At 44.8% G+C, this 18,819-nt stretch overlaps 1 protein-coding gene across 5 annotated transcripts in view; it reads right to left on the bottom strand.

The window, feature by feature from the left end:
* Window positions 1-18,819, bottom strand: part of ARHGEF18 (Rho/Rac guanine nucleotide exchange factor 18) — a 1,645,252-nt gene that overhangs the window by 86,592 nt on the left and 1,539,841 nt on the right. The gene's annotated exons all lie outside the window — the stretch shown is intronic.

The following is an 18,819-nucleotide window of genomic DNA, read 5'->3' as shown; positions in this document are numbered from 1 at the left end:
GTAGCATTGGAGGAAAAGCAGAGGCTGAGGCCATCTTATCCGTATCATGGTACATTCCCTTGAGGCCCATATCAAGGGTGTCTGGGAGCAAAGTACGGGATTTGAGATTCTCTTATAATAAATGCATATAAGACATTCTCCATCTACCATTGAAATAGTTTTTTTAAATACTGCCATAAATGGAGATAATGAAAATGATGGTCTGGTAAGGTATGATGTGCGTAATGTAATTGAGGGGGCTCCCAGTTAAGTTACGTTTTTTGTCCTTTGTATAGCTCCTACTGTCATTGGTATAGCCTCAAAGCGCTGTGAGGATGAACGCGCTTTGGAAGACTGCAGTCTGAGTTGAGAAGTAGTTAAAGGAGTGGTAAAATAACCCAATCGAAGATTGGTAGTGAATTTCTAGATCCCTAATAGAAGCCCATATTATATATAAGGTGTGGGACGGGTGCTGTGTCATATTGTAAAGAGTCAAGTTATATGGAAAACCGGACCACATTTTTTGTGGGACTCCGCTGTATTCGACGGGCGGTGGCGCTAGGGCTGACGGTGATGTATGTTTAGTTTAGAGTGTAGTCAAATAGTGTGCATGTCAGATGTATGAGGCAAGGTGTAACGCAATTTAAATTAGGAGCCCAAGTGAGGCACAATGCAAGTGTGGCAAAAATACAGACAGTTGCATGATTGAACCACCAAACCAAGTGGGAAACCTAGACCTTCAAAATGCAAGTGTGGTAAAATACAGACAGTGGCATGGCTCGGTGAAAATGTCCCTTACCTGGAAGTAGCTGTAGAGGGCTAGTGCTGCATCCTGCAAGGCTGGGGCGCCAGGGCGAACAGGCAAACAGGCAAACAGGGATGGTAAGCTCCCAAAGGAAGGAGCCTCTTGCCTGTGCTGCAAGGCTGCCCTAGGGGAGAGCTACAAATGTGGCGCTCCATGTCTTGTGACCTGGGGAAAACCAATGGGATGCAGCAAAGGTGGGCAGGGGAGGGGGAAGGATCTGGCTGCAAGCAGCCTGGGAGTGCTGCGGGTTAGCTAAGGGCTGGAAAGCCCCAAGTTGGCCAAAAAAATTAATTGAATCCTGACATTTCTTTCAACCTGGGGAGCAGGAATATACCTTTTACTTTGTGGTTCACAAGGGGGTCTCAAGGTTAGATATGTTGTTCATAGCAGCTACCCTCATCCCGGCAGTGGTAGGGATAGACATTCTTCCTAAAGCACACTCTGGTTAAACTCACTGCTGACCTGACCCCAATCCCACCCCATCAAGCCCCAATCGGGGTAATGTGGGATGTTTCAACCCACTAGTCCAGGCCCCGCAACATTACTGTGCATTGCTTGCAGCAGAAACATCAGAATGGCCGCCGGAAAGCATGATGCTCGCTAAAAATCACCAGAAAGTGCACAGTAAAAATCTGAAAATTAGGCCGCCATCCACTTTTGCCTATGTCAGTGGGAACACAGGAGACCACTGCCAAAACCCATCATTTGGCTGCCCAGAGAGCAAAATCATTGCAAAAGAAACAGAGCTGTTTTAAAAATCTGTTTTTTCCCTTGCTGTCAAAATTGCAAAAATCATGGCTCACAAACCACCCAAAAAGATCCAACTCCTTGTTGGGTGGTGAACATCATTCTACTTCAAGAATCCACATAAATATAATGTTCACAGAATTATGTGTTATCTGAACAAAGTCCATGTGAGGATGGTTGCTGGAAGAAATCTGTCAAGAATGGGTGTAATACCATTACTCACCTCTGTCAGAAGCTGGCGATTTAAAACCGGTCATGTGTAAAGTTGTACATTGAACTCAAACTATGCCAAAGAAAGACTTGCTATCAGAAGCCTAAGAGGTGGATACAATTCAAAACTATATTCTAAAAAGGCTTGAAGTAAGAAATTGGTTGATGTATTTGTTAAAAATGTCAGTTATATTTTAAGACGAGACAATTTCAGACATTGTGTTTAAAAGTTAAAGTTTCCCACACTGGGCTTCAAACACATTCCACACCTCCTCCCTAAACAAAGGAATCTTTTCTCCTGTGCTCTGCTAAGAAACTGGCAGGCTGGTGTGAAAAGGAACTGGGAGGGACACCCTGGCCTTTTGCTCTGAGTGCAGACAAAGGGCTCCCTTGAGCTGAATGGAGATGCTAATTTGGGGCCTCAATAGAAACTGCCCTGGCAGGAAGAAGGCCATGTGACTCTCTGACTCAGGCAAGATCTTGGAGACGGGCCAGACTGAAACTGGACTAAATATATGTTTAAGGAAAAGACTTATAACAAATTGTACGGTACTGACAACAATATGAAACAGATTAAAATGAAAAATTTGCTCACAGTTTAAAACTAATCTGGAATATGTGCGATGTTCTGAGACTGAACCACAAACGTTTTTGATATGATAGCTATTGTGGTTGTGCAGGGAACATGTAAAATTACAGAAGTATGACCAGATGGTATGTGCAGGTATATGTAAAAAATTGTACAGATCCGAAAATGTATAACCAACCAAAAGCGCAAAAAAACTGTCATTTGTGAACCGAAACTCGTAGGAACATGGGACTTGAACAGAGATGTGCCTTAATTAATCTGTGATGTGTATATGTAATATCAACAAGTTGAGCATATTGGAAATAGGTTTTTTGGGAAAAATAGATTTTCTGGGTAAAAGCAAAGGGAAGGTTCTTCCCTAGATTGTAAATGGCAGCATCACTCTGACACATGATGACGACACACAGTTCCTTTCTCAAATCCGGGGACAGGGAATTCTCTTACTTATCAGATCCTTAGAGGGTTGGGCATAGACAATCAGCCTCCCTACCCACTTTGTAAAATGGATAAATACGGACTGTTGATGACACACACACACACACACTTTCTCACTCATCAACTGATCCAAAGGCGAAGCACCCTGCAGGAAGATCCAAACTCTAGAGCCAGACCCAGAATCCAGACTCTAGAACTTTGAAGCAGAAAGGCCTAATCCAAAAAGCTGAACCCTTTTCAGCAGGCCTTTAAAATCTAGCAACCTGATTTTAACCCCTAAACTTCCAAGGGGCACCACAAAATCCAACAGCCTGGCTGAGCTGTTTTGCTGTTCTCGCTAAGAACCTCGTGCTAGAACCAAGATCCAGAACCATAGAGCAGAGCTGTGCCCAGAACCAACCCATCAGATCCAGTCCAAGAGGCCGCGCAGACAAGAGGGCCTTGCTGAGAGCAGAACCCAGTGCAGAGATCTGTCCGGTGGCGAGAGAATCCCAGCCAAACCCTTGACCAGATCTTTGATGGGCCCATTCCATTCCAAAGACATAGGAGTGAGTATTTAGTATAAAACTGTCCATAGTCATCTCTTAGGTTAAAGTAATCCTATTCAATCCATCCCAACCTATCCAGAACTGCATTATGGAATCTTGTGTCCATCCTGAATTCTTCTCATTATATAGTCTGTGATGAGTGTAGCGATAATCATCTGTGCGCTGATATTCTTTTGAAGAAAGTCAAGTGTCCTGGCGCACAGCAATCAGAGCGGAAGGCGCCCTGTTCTGGTGGTTGTCCCGTTGGGCATCTTGTACTTTCATAGCTCCTTAGTATAAGTCCATCTTTGTTCCTAATCTTTAAAGCGCATCTTTCATTTTGAATCTTGACTCTGTTTCTGAAAAATCTACCTTCACAGAAACCTCTAACTTTTGAACCGTACGTCCTAGAAACGAAATTTAAATGTCATTCTAAAGCTAACATCCTCAGCTTTCAAACCATTCCAATTCCTTATATTTTTCCCGCAATCGCGTTTCCCGCACGCAGAAAAGTTGCTGCGATTTTGCATTTGGCTCAATTTCACCACATGTAAAAATAGCTATTTCTTGATTTCAACTTCTGAATTTCGTTTTCCATCTGCTAATCATTCTACAATCATTGCGAGTGTTGACCTGAACCTATCCCAAGCCACTCTCACTAGTTCTGAATCTCATTTAGCGAATTAAAATCATTTTAGCATTTTTCCATCCAATTCATATTACATTTAAAAGCAATTGACCTGTTTTAAAATCATTCCTGTTCTCTCTAAGCTTGTTGGGGGAATCTGGATTGAAACTGCAATTGTTGATTGTTCTTCCTGATACCTGTGTGCCCTCATTCATCTCTTCATATTGCATATTGGGGGGAGTGAGTAACAACAGGGGGAAGGAGTGATTATATTGTCTTTGGTTGAATTCATATCAAGTTTCTTGTGTTGCATTCTTTCCTATCATTGCATTTCCTTGAACCACACAAAGTTATTCTCTGCTACATTATTCTTCCTATTCCTACTCCTAATTGATTAAAGAGATTGTTGATATTGTAATATTACCCATTGCTGATCATTTTTCATATTCATAACTGTGATATTCAGATATTATCCATATTTATAAAAGTATGATATATATATTTTTCAATTCTTCAAATAAATCTTTTAATTTGCAACAAACCTACTTCTTGGCTCTGTGAGGGCGGGGGGGATTCAAAGAGGGGCGTTATATAAGGGTACATCATCCAGAATGAAAAGAACTTTTGACATAATAATATATAAATAAGGGTTTCCATTGGGAATCCCATACTAGGCATTGACTTAGTTGGAGTGCTGAATTGAAATCACTTACAGATTGGGGGCTCGTGGCCGGGGTTTCTGGATTAGATCTACCACTTGTGCAGCTTAATACAGTGTGTTAACTGACAGGATACATAAATCCTGTTGGGCTACTACACCGTGTTACGCTGTAAAAGCACCCCTCAAAAGAGAACGCTGTAAGGAAACGGTCTGTTTTGCAAAATAAAATAAAAAACTTCTGTAAATCAGGAAGGAAATCAGTATTTCCAAAATGGCGACATTGGTAGACATCAAGATAGCTAGAGAACACCTTTTAGATAAGTTATTTGTGAGAGGTGAGTGGACTGAGCAGGACCAGAATGTGTGGTTGCAGGCAATCACACAACAGATCACTGCAACAGGGTTAGATATCTGAAGATATCAGGGTCCCTTACATGTGGCCCTGAGTGAACTATATATGGCTCCTAAGGCCAAGGATGAGCAAAATAAGATTGCCAAGACAGCAGCATATCTATAGTTATCGATTGGAGCCATACAGGATAAATATGCTAAAGGCCAAGATCTGGAAAGTAGGCAACTGATGGCATTAGAAAGGGCCCAATCTGATCTGGACTCTTCTGAGAGGCTGCAGAAGAGCCAGGAGTCAGAAAATTAAAGTAGGCAGTATATAGTTAAAATAAAAGAGGATATGGGTATCCTGCAGCATGAAAAGGCAGACCAGGATACCAGAATGTTGGCCTTGCAGAAGGAGTACCAAGAAGGTTTGGACTCTACTGCAGAGCCAGAAAAAGTTGGAGCAACAACTGGATTTCAACAGGGCATGCACAGAGCAGGTAGCCACCCTGAAAAGCCACCTAGATAGAGAGAAGGCAGAAAGCAATACATTGATTTTGAAAGACCTGGATACCCAGGCAGAGTTTGATGAAGAGCGCCAGCAAGCTGGTGCCCTTCAAAGACAGAGGGACGACCTGGCGGCACAGAGGCAGGCTCTTGCTCAGGAAAGGGACACCTTAGGCCAGGAAGTCTGTCACTTAAAAGGGAAACTGGAAGAAAATCACCTGGCCCTCCAGGGACTGGGTGACCTACAGAGTATGGTAGATTGTTAGAGCACACCAGGAGGGTGGAAGATGCTCTGGCAAGGAAGGAGCAGGCCAGTATGGACAGGACTCAAGACGTAACCCTCCTGCAGCAAAGACTAGCCCAGTACTCAAAGACAAACCAGGAAGCACAGAGAGAAAATGAGGCTCTCTGTGAGAAAAATGATAGGCTCCACAGGCAGGTAGCCATGCAAGAGAGACCGATAGAGACTAGTAAGGCCTTGATTGAGGAACAGAAAGCTCAGGTTCTTGCATGGCAACAGGGAGCAGGGGCTGATAGAGACGAGGTTCACTGGGAAAGGGAAACACCTGAGCATAACCTCAGGAACCCTAAGACCAGAGGCCTCTCCCAGTGCCTGGACTCTGCCACCCCCATGTCCACTGGCGCACATGAGCCCAGGGCCACGGGGATGGCAGATACTATCCAGTCAGAAGTATGGGGCTCATAGACCAGCACCTCCCCAGGAATGAATGGGCGGGCATGGGTACCCAAGTACAGTGACATTTAGTGGGAAACTCCAGGAGATTAGGCCCACTAAGTGCATCCTGAAAACCTCTGCCCAGCTAGGACAGGGGGGGGGGGGGACCCATCAAATCCTGGTAGCAAGGAGGAATCAGAAGACTCCTCTGAGTGCCCCAGGACACAGGAGACTAGGACCCCACATTCGGCCAGCAGTTCCCTGGCTTGCAGAATCCGGGAGAACCTAGAAGACCAGACGGGCACCACTGGGAGCAGTGCCTCTGAGTCAGAGGATGAATGGACCAGGGATACCCGAACCAAGAAGGCCAATAAGACAAAAAGGGCCTTGCTTAAGGACCCCTTAAAACAGATCAAGGCAATAAGGAGCGTCATCATGCCTTATCATAAGAACACAAAATATTCTGTTTGGGAGCACTTAGAGCTCTTTGAGCAGATGATGGAAACGTTCCATTTGAAAGACAGTAGTAGCTGCATTCAGTACGTGAAAGGGACATTCTCACCAGAATACTCCAGTTTCTTTGCGTGGCTGCAGGACCAAAATCATTCTAGATGGTCCACCGATAGGGCGGCCATCTTGAAGCATTTTTCTGTACACAGAAATCCCCAAGAGGCTCGCAAGGCAGCCTACAACTTGCAATGTGGGGAGGATCAGGCTCCACAAGAATTTTAGCAGGAGTTAAAGCGTGCCTTTGCGTAGACTACCAGAAGGGTGCGCACGGACAGCAAAGAATGTGTTAATACTTTTTTCCATGCTCTACCAAAATACATCATGACCCAGCTAGTGAGAGATTTTCATGAGAAAAGATTACTAGACTGGGTCATTGAACAGGCCACCCGGATCTATGAGGTGCAAAAGCCCATAGACAACAAGAATACTCAAAAAAGCCCCAAAATAGCCAACCCCCCTGCTGCTTCTAAGGTGACAGAGGTAAAGGTTTCCCCCATTTTAGATTTGGAGATGGGGGGGCCTAAAAACTTAACTGCACAACAGAATAATCCCAAGCCCAGAAGGCCCTCGGGCCAGTCACAAACAGGGAGCCAAGGAGGTGGTCCCACAAATGGGATCCCTCACTCCCCTGACTATGCAAGTCCCCGCTACAAGGGGAACAGACCCTCCTGGGTTATTAGTGGACTCCTCCAGCCCAAGGGGGGATGCAACCAGGCACCTAACCCAGGGAACATCCCTCCTAACTTCCCCCAGGAGGGCAGAAACTCCCCAAATCCTGGACAGAACCTCTTCCCCAGGTATCCACAAAACTTTCAACCCCAAAATCATCCATCCTTCTTTCCCCAATTCCCTGAGTCCAGACCACCAAATCCGGGAGAGGGGAGGCCAAGAGTGGAGGGGTACCCAAATCTTCCCAATCCGGGGTATTACCAGAGAAGGGATAGCTACCCTTCCCGGGATCAGCCCAGGGGAGAAAAGAGAACCCTATATCAGCCTGAGCGGGTTTCACAGCTAGAGCGCCAGGTCCAAAACATGGCACAGGATCTGTGTTGCATGCCGAGGGCTCAACAGAACCCTCAGATGGGCATGCCGGCACAGAATGCCTCCAACTCTGGACCTGGTGCTCCAGAACAATGACGGGGGCAGAACCCCGACAAACCACCGGTTCCCAGGGAGGTGGCACAAGCGGAAGGGGGGTGTAAAGCCTTGGAGGAAGCTTCCTTCCCCACTTGTAAAAAGCCCCTGGAAACCCAGGAACCGGAAACAAAATCTCCTGCCCCTGAAAGCCTGCCACCCAAGGAGCAGAGCGGGGAAGGAGAAAAAAAGGATCCACACGGACCCATTTTGTGGAGGAGGGCCACCTTTTATTTTCAGATTCCCTAGACTCCCCACACAATTCTGCCCAAATCTCTTCTCTCTCAATGTCCAAAACCAAAAAATTAACCCACCAGTTGTCCAAAAATGTTATCTGTGCCCCCTTGCGGAAAAGGAGGGAAGATACTATGCCCCGGTACAAATACAGGGGCAGGGTACAATTTTGGCACTGGTGGACACTGGATCCCAAGCTACCCTTCTGTCCAAAAAGGCCTTTCATAAACTGAATGCAGGAAGGGGGGAGAATTATCAAATTCCTCTCACCTCTCTTCCTGGACAACTTCAGAACTTTGACGGGAAGGAAATTCCCGTCGAGGGGACTGCAGATGTGGACATTAAAATTGGACGACACAAGGTGAAACACCCGGTCATAGTTGTGACTCCAGAGGGCACCCCTTGTTAACTAGGGAATGACCTCCTGCGAAGGCTGTCATCCCTAATAGATTGCGTAAACAAGGTCCTCTGGACCCAGACTAACCGACCAATAAAGTTAAAAGAGTGTCAACTATGTTAGTGGTGATGGGGGGGGGGGTCCTCTCTATTTCTGAACATCAACCTTCCTTCCAGTCTAAGGTGGCATTCCACACTGGAAGGAAACTCTCTGAAATTCTTAACCAATCCACAATCAGACGTTCCCACTCCTATAGTCCAGAAAGATAAGAAATCAGCTCAGAGTCTGGCTGATATTCAGCAAATTGAAGAGCAGTTGTTGATCCGGGTTCAGTTAAATGAAGGGAAGGGCCCTGTTTTCGCCCGAGTGTGTGTGAACAACGGTAAGAGCTTCATCAGCGAAGCCATGTTCCGCCAACTCCCAAAAGATAAAGCCATTCCCACATTTAGACTGATAGACAAATGGGAAATGGATCTGGAAACACCCAACTCCAAACATCTCCTACCAAGCAGGTGTATGCTCAGAATCTCCATCGGCAACAAGAGCATAGTTCATAATTGTTGGGTCGTGCGAGACGTCACTGCCATCTTTTACTTAGGCAGTGACATTCTCAATCGCTTTGCCATTAGTTTGGAACTAATAAACTTCAAAGTTTTCTCCCGATTAGCGGATAATCCCATGGGCTTTGATGATCCAGAGAAAGCATTTAGGTCAGATCAACCGCTGCCTTATGCAGTTGAAATTCAGATTGGAGAGGAAGTCACCATCCCAGAAAGGACCAGACAATTCTCACTGGAAGTGAAAGATAAAAGAGGACAGAAATGGAAAAACCCTGACGCTTATATTCATCTAAATGCTTCTCTCCAACAGCAAGGGTTGGGGGTAAACCCAACACCACTAGTCAACATAGAACAAGGCACCATTCCAATAGAGGTGGATAACAGCGACTTAAAGAGTATCACTCTAGTCGCAGGCACCATTATTGGAATGGCGGTTCATGACCGACATTTTTCCAGTGATTTAGGCAATGAACGGTTAGGACCAATCCCCAAAGACGGTTTTGACAGTGACAGTGATGACAACACAACACCAGACAGGATCTTTACCCTGCATGGGGTGAACTTTCTGGTGTACACTTCCTGCCCTTATGGTAAGGAAGATGTGACTTGTGACTTCAGGAGGGATGAGGTGATTTTCCAGGTCCATGAATGCTGCCTTTCCCACCTGAAGCCACCAGTCCAAATCAGCATTTTGACCAGAGACTTCTCCACCCAGCTGGAGGAGGTCGCTGAGATAGCGAAACCAGAAGTCTTTCCAGGCTTCAGGCAGATGGTTGAAGAGAGAGTCAACCTCGCTGATGCCTGTGAGACTCTGGAGCAGAAGCAAAAGTTGAAACACGTTTTCTTGGATTTTCAAGATCTCTTTGCGGTGGACTCATAGGACTGTGGTTGCACCGACATCCACACAACAATTCCCACGGACCCTGGCATGACTCCAGTGTTTGTGAAGCAATATTGCTTGCCTCTCGCATCCATGGTGTCCCTTACTGAAATAATTAAGAACCTTGAGTCCCGTGGGATAATCTGTCCAGTCCACAGCACCTTCAATAATCCAATGCTGGGGATATTGAAGCCAAACGGCCAGTGGAGACTCTGCGCCGACATTCGGGAGCTCAACAAACGGGTCCATACTTCCTGATGGCGTCTTCCCTACATTGACCAAGTGCTGGCCCAGATCCAGGGGTCACAGGTATTCACTGCAATAGGCCTGACCAATGGATACTTGACTGTACCCATCAGTAGGGAGGACCAATACAAGCTGGCCTTTACCTTTGGGGCAGCAGTACACATGGACCCGGACTCCCTTCGGATACATCAACTCCGGCAATTAATTCAACATTTATCTACATAAGGCCATGCCCGACCTGGGTGAAAGGGGTAATGTGGCTTATGTAGATGATGTCCTCATCAAAAGCTCAACTGTGGAGGAACACATGGCAGAGATCCGTTATGTTCTGACAGTTGATGGCTGCCGGAGCAAAACTTTCCTTTCAAAAAGCACAGTGGTGTAGAACCCGTGTCAATTTCTTGGGGCATGAGATTACTCCTCAGGTCCTGTTTCCCCAGGAAAAGAAAGTGGAAGCCCTCCAGAAATTGAAAGACCCCACAACTCTGCGGGAACTAAGGAGCCTTCTTGGACTGACTAATTACAGTAAAAAGTTCATTGAGGGCTACGCAGAGATCACAAGACTCCCGAGTCATCTTTTGAAGGGGGAGTCAAGTGGGAATGGGGTCTAGAACAAGCCGAGGCAGTCAGACAACTCAAAAGAAGCCTCTCACAAACGCCTTGCCTAGCTTACCCTGTCAGAAACAAGGAGTTCTTCTTGGAGACAGGGTTCTCAAATACATGCTTGACTGCAGTATTATACCAAAAGCATGACAAGGTCAATAAAGTAATCTCCTATGTGAGTAAAACTTTATCCTCTGTGGAGGAAAAATTCAACGATTGTGAGAAGGCGGTGTGGGCATTGAAGAATTACCGGCCGTTTATCCAGGGGGAACACATCATAGTGGAGACTCCACACCAGCACCAGCCTCTGCAATATCTCCAAAGTAACAGAATCCGGGCCAGAAATGTGAGTAATTCCCGAATTACTTCCTGGATTCTGTCAATGCAAGGCTTTCCTGTGGAGGTCAGATATGGCTAAAACAAGAAGAGTCCCCTCGCGCAAGGTCTGGCTGACTTGCATGATTGTGCCAGAGAAAACTGTCTCGAGGACGAGAGTCTAAAAATCAAGGACAACATGGAGGCATACATCAATTCCCCACACAAAGTCTTTGAAGAAAACAAGTGTGAGGGAATGCCCACTGTCTATGTGGATGGATGCTCTTACCATGTTGATAACAACGGGGGAAAAGGAATTTGTGGCCAGCGTAGGGAATGCATGGGTGAATGAGATCCCAGAACCCTCCGCTGGGTACAAGATTGGTCCCCGAAGTAGTCAAGTGGCAGAGTTGATGGCGGTGCATCAAGCCATCCTCACTGCTGTCCGACATCAACTCCACAAACTGGTCATAATCACAGATTCGGATTATGTACGGACCAGGTTTGTGTAGCACCTTGTTAACTGGAAGACCAGAGGCATGTTATGTGCTAACAACAAACCATTGAAACATGGGAAATTAATTCAAAATATTGATGACCTGGTCACCTCAAATGGGATCACCATCTACTGGAAAAAGATCAGGGTCAAAGTAGAGGGACCAGACAAAACTGGAAATTACTTAGCTGGTCAGCTGGCCAAAACCGGGGCCATCCAAGGGGATCTAATTGAGATTGAGTCCCTGTTAGGGGAAATCCAGGTCACTGCTATCATTAGGTCCCAGCCAAATGCTCACAATGACCTCTCAACTGCACAATGGAGTAAGGAGACCCCAGATGCTGATTTGATTACGGCTCAAAAAGGGGATCCATTAATTGGTAAGTGTTATCAACACATTGAGGACCCTGAGAACTTTCCCCTGACGGATACCGATTACATTGGGAAAGAGGACCTCAGAGTGTTGATGAAATGTCCAAAAATGTTCCGAATCCAAGAAGGTTTGTTGATGCGGAAATCCCTAGATGGCCATGATCAGTGGGTGGTTCCTACCTCATTCCGAAGTCTGATGCTAAGTCACGCCCATGATGCGACCACAGCCGGTCATAGGCGGTGTCATACAACACTTGAAATGTTACGAGAGGTTGCATACTGGCCACACATGGGGCAGGACCCTGACCAATACTTGAAGGGGTGTCTTGTGTGTGCACAATTTCAGCCAACATCCCTCACACACTGTGCACCTCTCCAAAAGAGGGGAATGACACTGCCATGGTCAGATTTGCAAGTAGATTTCATCGGGCCCGTGATTCGCTCCTCTAGGGGGAACAAGTACATGTTGACCGTGACATGCTTGTTTACTAAATGGGTGGAATGTCTCCCAGCCCCAAACTGCAAGGCAGAAACAGCAGCTGCCCTGATGATCAAACACATCTTTTTGCGTTTTGGACTACCCCAAAGGATCGAGTCAGACAGAGGTAGCCATTTCACCAGCGAAGTAATGACAAAGATGTGGGAGATACTTGGGGTTAAAAGGAAGCTACATATTGCTTACCGGCCAGCCTCTAGTGGTGCAGTAGAGATATAATAGAACAATTGTGAGCATATTAAAAAAGTTTGTGGCAGATTCTGGAAGTTTGTGGCAGATTCTGGAAGTTGGGATATTCGATTACCTCTTGTCATAATGGCCATCAGATCTACCCCTTCATCTGCAACTAAAATGTCACCGTTTGAGCTGATGACTGGACGCAGGATGGTGCTTCCCCAGCATCTGCTCTACAGAACTCAAGAGCAGACATTGATCAATGCCTCCACAACTCATGAGTATGTTGAAAATCTAAGAAAACACCTTCAACATGCTTTTGCCTATGCTCAGCGAAACCTAGATAGATCGGTAGACAGCATGAAGACCCACTATGACTTAAAGACTACCAGAAAAGAATACAATGTAGGAGACCGGGTCTACTTATAAAATTTCCAACGGAAACAGGCAAAACAGCGAAAATTTCTGTCTACCTGGAGGGGTCCTTTTGAAATTGTAGACAAAATCTCACCAGTCGCCTACAAAATCTGCATCCCCAAAGGCAGTTTGGCAGAGGGGGAAGATAAGTGGGTCTATATTAATCAGCTAAAGTGTTGCCATCCTAGGCACACTCTGCAGCAACTGGAGGAGTCTTCTGGAACCCCAGAGGGGGCCACTCCAGCTCCATAAAATTACAACTCTAAATTATTCCATACATAGTCTATAAAATATTATAATAAAAATGTTTCCTGATTATCAAAATGTATGTGTCCGCCCCACTACATTACTAGTGGTGGGGAAATGTGCACAAATATGTTTTTGCTTTGTCATCCTAAGAGAGAGATAACCTATAGTTGATTGGAAACCATGGAGACTAACCAAGGAGGACTACTCGGGGACCGGGAGCAAAGATCCAAGGGGCCCAGAGTATCGCTCAATACTCCCATCAGGACTGGCAAGGAGAACCGATCGATCCACCTCTGACGGAGGAAAAGATTAACTTTGCCATTTGTGGAATCAGAAGAGATGAAACTGACATCCCAGTCTTGCGAATTCCCATTGATGGTCGATCAACGCCAATCGGAAGAGGGGGGCTTGTGGGATGTTTCAACCCACTAGTCCAGGCCCTGCAACATTACTGTGCATTGCTTGCAGCAGAAACATCAGAATGGCTGCCGGAAAGCATGCTGTTCGCTAAAAAATCACCAGAAAGTGCGCAGTAAAAATCTGAAAAATAGGCCGCCATCCACTTTTGCCTATGTCAGTGGGAACACAGGAGACCACGGCCAAAACCCATCATTTGGCTGCCCACAGAGCAAAATACTTGCAAAAGAAACACAGAGCTGTTTTAAAAATCCATTTTTCCCTGGCTGTCAAAATTGCAAAAATCATGGCTCACAAACCACCCAAAAAGATCCGACCTCCTTGTTTTATGTTGATCATTCTACTTCAAGAATCCACATAAATATAATGTCATCTGAACAAAGTCCACTTTTGAGGATGGTTGCTGGAAGAAATCTGTCAAAAATGGGTATAACACCGTTACTCACCTCTGTCAGAAGCTGGCGATTTAAAACCTGTCATGTGTAAAGTTGTACATTGAACTCAAACTATGCCAAAGAAAGACTTGCTATCAGAAGCCTAAGAGGTGGATACAATTCAAAACTATATTCTAAAAAGGCTTCAAATAAGAAATTGGTTGATGTATTTGTTAAAAATGTCAGTTATATTTTAAGACGAGACAATTTCAGACATTGTGTTTAAAAGTTAAAGTTTCCCACACTGGGCTTCAAACACATTCCACACCTCCTCCCTAAACAAAGGAATCTTTTCTCCTGTGCTCTGCTAAGAAACTGGCAGGCTGGTGTGAAAAGGAACTGGGAGGGACACCCTGGCCTGTTGCTCTGAGTGCAGACAAAGGGCTCCCTTGAGCTGAATGGAGATGCTAATTTGGGGCGTCAATAGAAACTGCCCTGGCAGGAAGAAAGCCATGTGACTCTCTGACTCAGGCAAGATCTTGGAGGCGGGCCAGACTGAAAATGTGGATTAAAACTGGACTAAATATATGTTTAAGGAAAAGACTTATAACAAATTGTACAGTATTGACAAAAATATGAAACAGATTATTAAAATGAAAAATGTACTCACACTTTAAAACTAATCTGAGACTGAACCACATATGGTAGCTATTGTGGTTGTGCTAGGAACATGAAAAATTACAGAAGTATGACCAGATGGTATGTGCAGGTATATGTAAAAGATTGTACAGATCCGAAAATGTATAACCAACCAAAAGCGCGAAAAAACTGTCATTTGTGAACTGAAACTCGTAGGAACATGGGACTTGAACAGAAACGTGCCTTAATTAATCTGTGATGTGTATATGTATTATTAACAAGTTGTGCATATTGGAAATATGTTTTTTGGGAAAATAGATTTTCTGGGTAAAAGCAAAGGGGAGGTTCTTCCCTAGATTGTAAATGGCAGCATCACTCTGACACATCATGACCCACAGTTCCTTTCTCAAATCAGGAGACGGGGAATTCTCTGACCTTAGAGAGTTGGGCATAGACAATCAGCCTCCCCACCCACTTTGTAAAATAGATAAATATGGACTGTTGAGGACCCACACACACACACACTTTCTCACTCATCAACTGATCCACTGGCGAAGCACCCTGCAGGAAGATCCAGACTCCAGACCCAGAATCCAGACTCTAGAACTTTGATGCAGAAAGGCCTAATCCAAAAAGCTGAACCCTTTTCAGCAGGCCTTTAAAATCTAGCAACCTGATTTTAACCCCTAAACTTCCAAGGGGCACCACAAAATCCAAAAGGCTGGCTGAGCTGTTTTGCTGTTCTCGCTAAGAACCTCGTGCTAGAACCAAGATACAGACTCATAGAGCAGAGCTATACCCAGAACCAACCTGTCAGATCCAGTCCAAGAGGCCGCGCAGACCAGAGGGCCTTGCTGAGAGCAGAACCCAGTGCTGAGACCTGTCCGGTGGCGAGAGAATCCCAGCCAAACCCTTGACCAGATCTTTGATGGGCCCATTCCATTCCAAAGACATAGGAGTGAGTATTTAGAATAAAACTGTCCATAGCCATCTCTTAGTTTAAAGTAATCCTATTCAATCCATTCCAACCTATCCAGAACTGCATGAATCTTGTGTCCATCCTCAATTCTTCTCATTATATAGTCTGTGATAATTGTAGCGATAATCATCTGTGCGCTGATATTTTTTTGAAGAAAGTCAAGTGTCCTGGCACACAGCAATCGGAGCGGAAGGCGCCCTGTTCTGGTGGTTGTCCTGTTGGGTATCTTGTACTTTCATAGCTCCTTAGTATAAGTCCATCTTTGATCCTAATCTTTAAAGCGCATCTTTCATTTTGAATCTTGACTCTGTTTCTGAAAAATCTACCTTCACAAAAACCTCTAACTTTTGAACCGTACGTCCGAGAAACCAAATTTAAATGTCATTCTGAAGCTAACATCCTCAGATTTCAGACAACCCAAAATGACATTCCAATTCCTTATAGTTTTTCTGCAATCGCGTTTCCCGCAAACAGAAATGTTGCAGCGATTTCGCTTTTGGCTCAATTTCACCACATGTAAAAATTGCTATTTCTTGATTTCTACTTCTGAATTTCGTTTTCCATCTGCTAATCATTCTACAATCATTGCTAGTGTTGACCTGAACCTATCCCAAGCCACTCTCATTAGTTCTGAATCTCATTTAGCGAATTAAAATCATTTTAGCATTTTTCCCATCCAATTCATATTACATTTAAAAGCAATTGACCAGTTTTAAAATCATTCCTGTTCTCTAAGCTTGCTGGGGGAATCAGGATTGAAACTGCAATTGTTCATTGTTCTTCCTGATACCTATGTGCCCTCATTCATCTCTTCATATTGCGTATTGGGGGGAGTGAGTAACAGGGGGAAGGAGTGATTATATTGTCTTTGGTTGAATTCATATCAAGTTTCTTCTTTGTTGCATTCTTTCCTATCATTGCATTTCCTTGAACCACACATAGTTATTCTCTGCTACATTATTCTTCCTATTCCTACTCCTAATTGATTAAAGAGATTGTTGATATTGTAATATTACCCATTGCTGATCATTTTTCATATTCATAAGTGTGATATTCAGATATTATCCATATTTATAAAAGTGTGATATATATATTGTCCAATTGTTTAAATAAATCCTTTAATTTGCAAAACAAACCTACTTCTTGGCTCAGTGAGGCCGGGGGGGGATTCAAAGAGAGGGGCGTTATATAAGGATACATCATCCAGAATTAAAAGAACTTTTGACATAATAATATATAAAGGTTTCCATTGGGCATCCCATACTAGGCATTGATTTAGTTGGGAGTGCTGGATTGAAATCACTTACAGTACACTACTTAATTATCAGGGACATGGCTGTGAAAACTGGATTTGGTTTGTTTTACCGAAGTCACAAAAATAGCAGCGTAATGGACCGTAGTCTATTCTGCCGTAATTCTGTTTGTACTTCAGCAAAACAACCCTAAACTCCCAACCCCCCCACTTACCTTTTCACTGGCCGCCACAGCCGCTTCTATATTCCTGCGGCATCAGTTCCATCCCTCTAACGTGGATCAGGGCTAAAGCCGCAGGGTCCCTTTTTCTTTTTTTGCTAGGTTTGTTTTTTGGGGCCCACGCTTCCATTGTCAATGAAGTGGGGGGGACACCCCTGCAACCCCAGAAACCTATAATAACGAACTTGGGTGCAGGAGACACCCCTGCTCCACAAATTGAGTATTCTGGGTTTTGGTTAAATGGTACTGCCCAAATTAGGTCGTGGTCTAAACAACCATTTTTATTCGATCAATTTGGGTAATTCAGTGAAAACTCTTTTCTGAAGCCATAACTACTTCCGTGAGAATGACACTGGGGAGCTACAACTTAGAACTGCGAGGGATGCTAGTAAAGCTGTTAGCTGGGGTGCCATAATAGAACAAATGGCTGCAATAGGGAGGGCCAGAAAAGTCCATCAATCCCTCGTCGAGGGCAAAATCAGGGAGAAAGAGAAGAAGCATGTCCGGAAGAGGTCCTGGCTCTGCCTCCGTGATCTCTGTATAGCAAAACAAGCATTAGAAACCCACCTTACGAAACGGGCAGCACACTCAATGCTGCTCAAAAAACAATATTCCTGCTTCAAGGGCAATAAGGCAAACAAGCTGCTAGCAGCTAAAGTAAGAAAGGAGGCCACCCATAATCACGTAAGTGCCCTAAAGACTTCCAGAGGGGAACGGGTGATCACCGAACCAGCTAAACTGCAGACAATGAAAGATTACTTTTATAATTTATTTATTTACTTACTTATTTTTTTGGTGAGCACTGTGTGCTAATCTGGTGTGTTTGTGTAGTGTTTTTGTGGCTTCTGAGCCTGTATTCCTGTGCTGGGCTGCATCCAGAGGGTGCAGTACGTGGGGTGTAGTCCTTTGTTTGTGTCTGGCCTTTTCCCAGTCCCACTCTCCAACCCGCTCATCTCCCGATTGGTAGGTCCACCCGGTCATAACTGACCTTCCCAGGGTAGTCCTGTGCCCGGCAGCCCCTGCGGCTAAGGGCCACAAGGCAAAGGACGGCTCCAACATTGGTGGCTCCAAGACGCGTCTGCAGGTGTCAGCAGGGGAAGCCAATGAAGCCAGCAGTCAACAGACACCAACAAAAACTGTAAGTGTGACATAGGTGGGGTGTAGAGCAATTACTCTACTCCGGATAGCCCCTGCCACTCTACCTTACCTTTTCATAAAGTAGACTGCCATAGACTTACACAATGCATACTTAGATAGATTTGTGACCATCAGCCTAAATCTATTCATGGCTGGACTGCAAATGTTGCATTGCATTACACACTAACTTACTTGTCAATGTTAACTAGTGCCACACCTAGAGAGAACTGTGAAGATTGGCCTGTGTCGCATCTAGATAGGATTATTAATGTTAGCATGTGCCACACTTGGATGGAATTCTGAACTTTAGACTGCATCACACCTAAATAGGATTGTGAATGTTAGCATGTGCCACTTAGATGGAATGCTTAACCTTAACCTGTGTCACAGCTAGATAGGATTGTGAGTGTTAGCATGCGCCAAACTTAGCTGAAATTCTTAACTTTGGCCTGCGTCGCATCTATATAGAAATATGAATGTTAGCATGCGCCACACTTAAATGAAACTGTGAATGTAACCAAGTGCCACACTTAGATGGAATCGTGATCACTAGCCTGCCTCACATCTAGATAGGATATTGAAGATTAGCAAGTGCCACACTCAGATGGAATAGTGAATGA

The sequence above is a fragment of the Ambystoma mexicanum genome, chromosome 1p (assembly GCF_040938575.1).
Source record: "Ambystoma mexicanum isolate Mex_15411 chromosome 1p, UKY_AmexF1_1, whole genome shotgun sequence".
NCBI classification, from domain to species: Eukaryota; Metazoa; Chordata; class Amphibia; order Caudata; family Ambystomatidae; genus Ambystoma; species Ambystoma mexicanum.
This window is presented reverse-complemented; position numbering and strand designations above follow the sequence as displayed.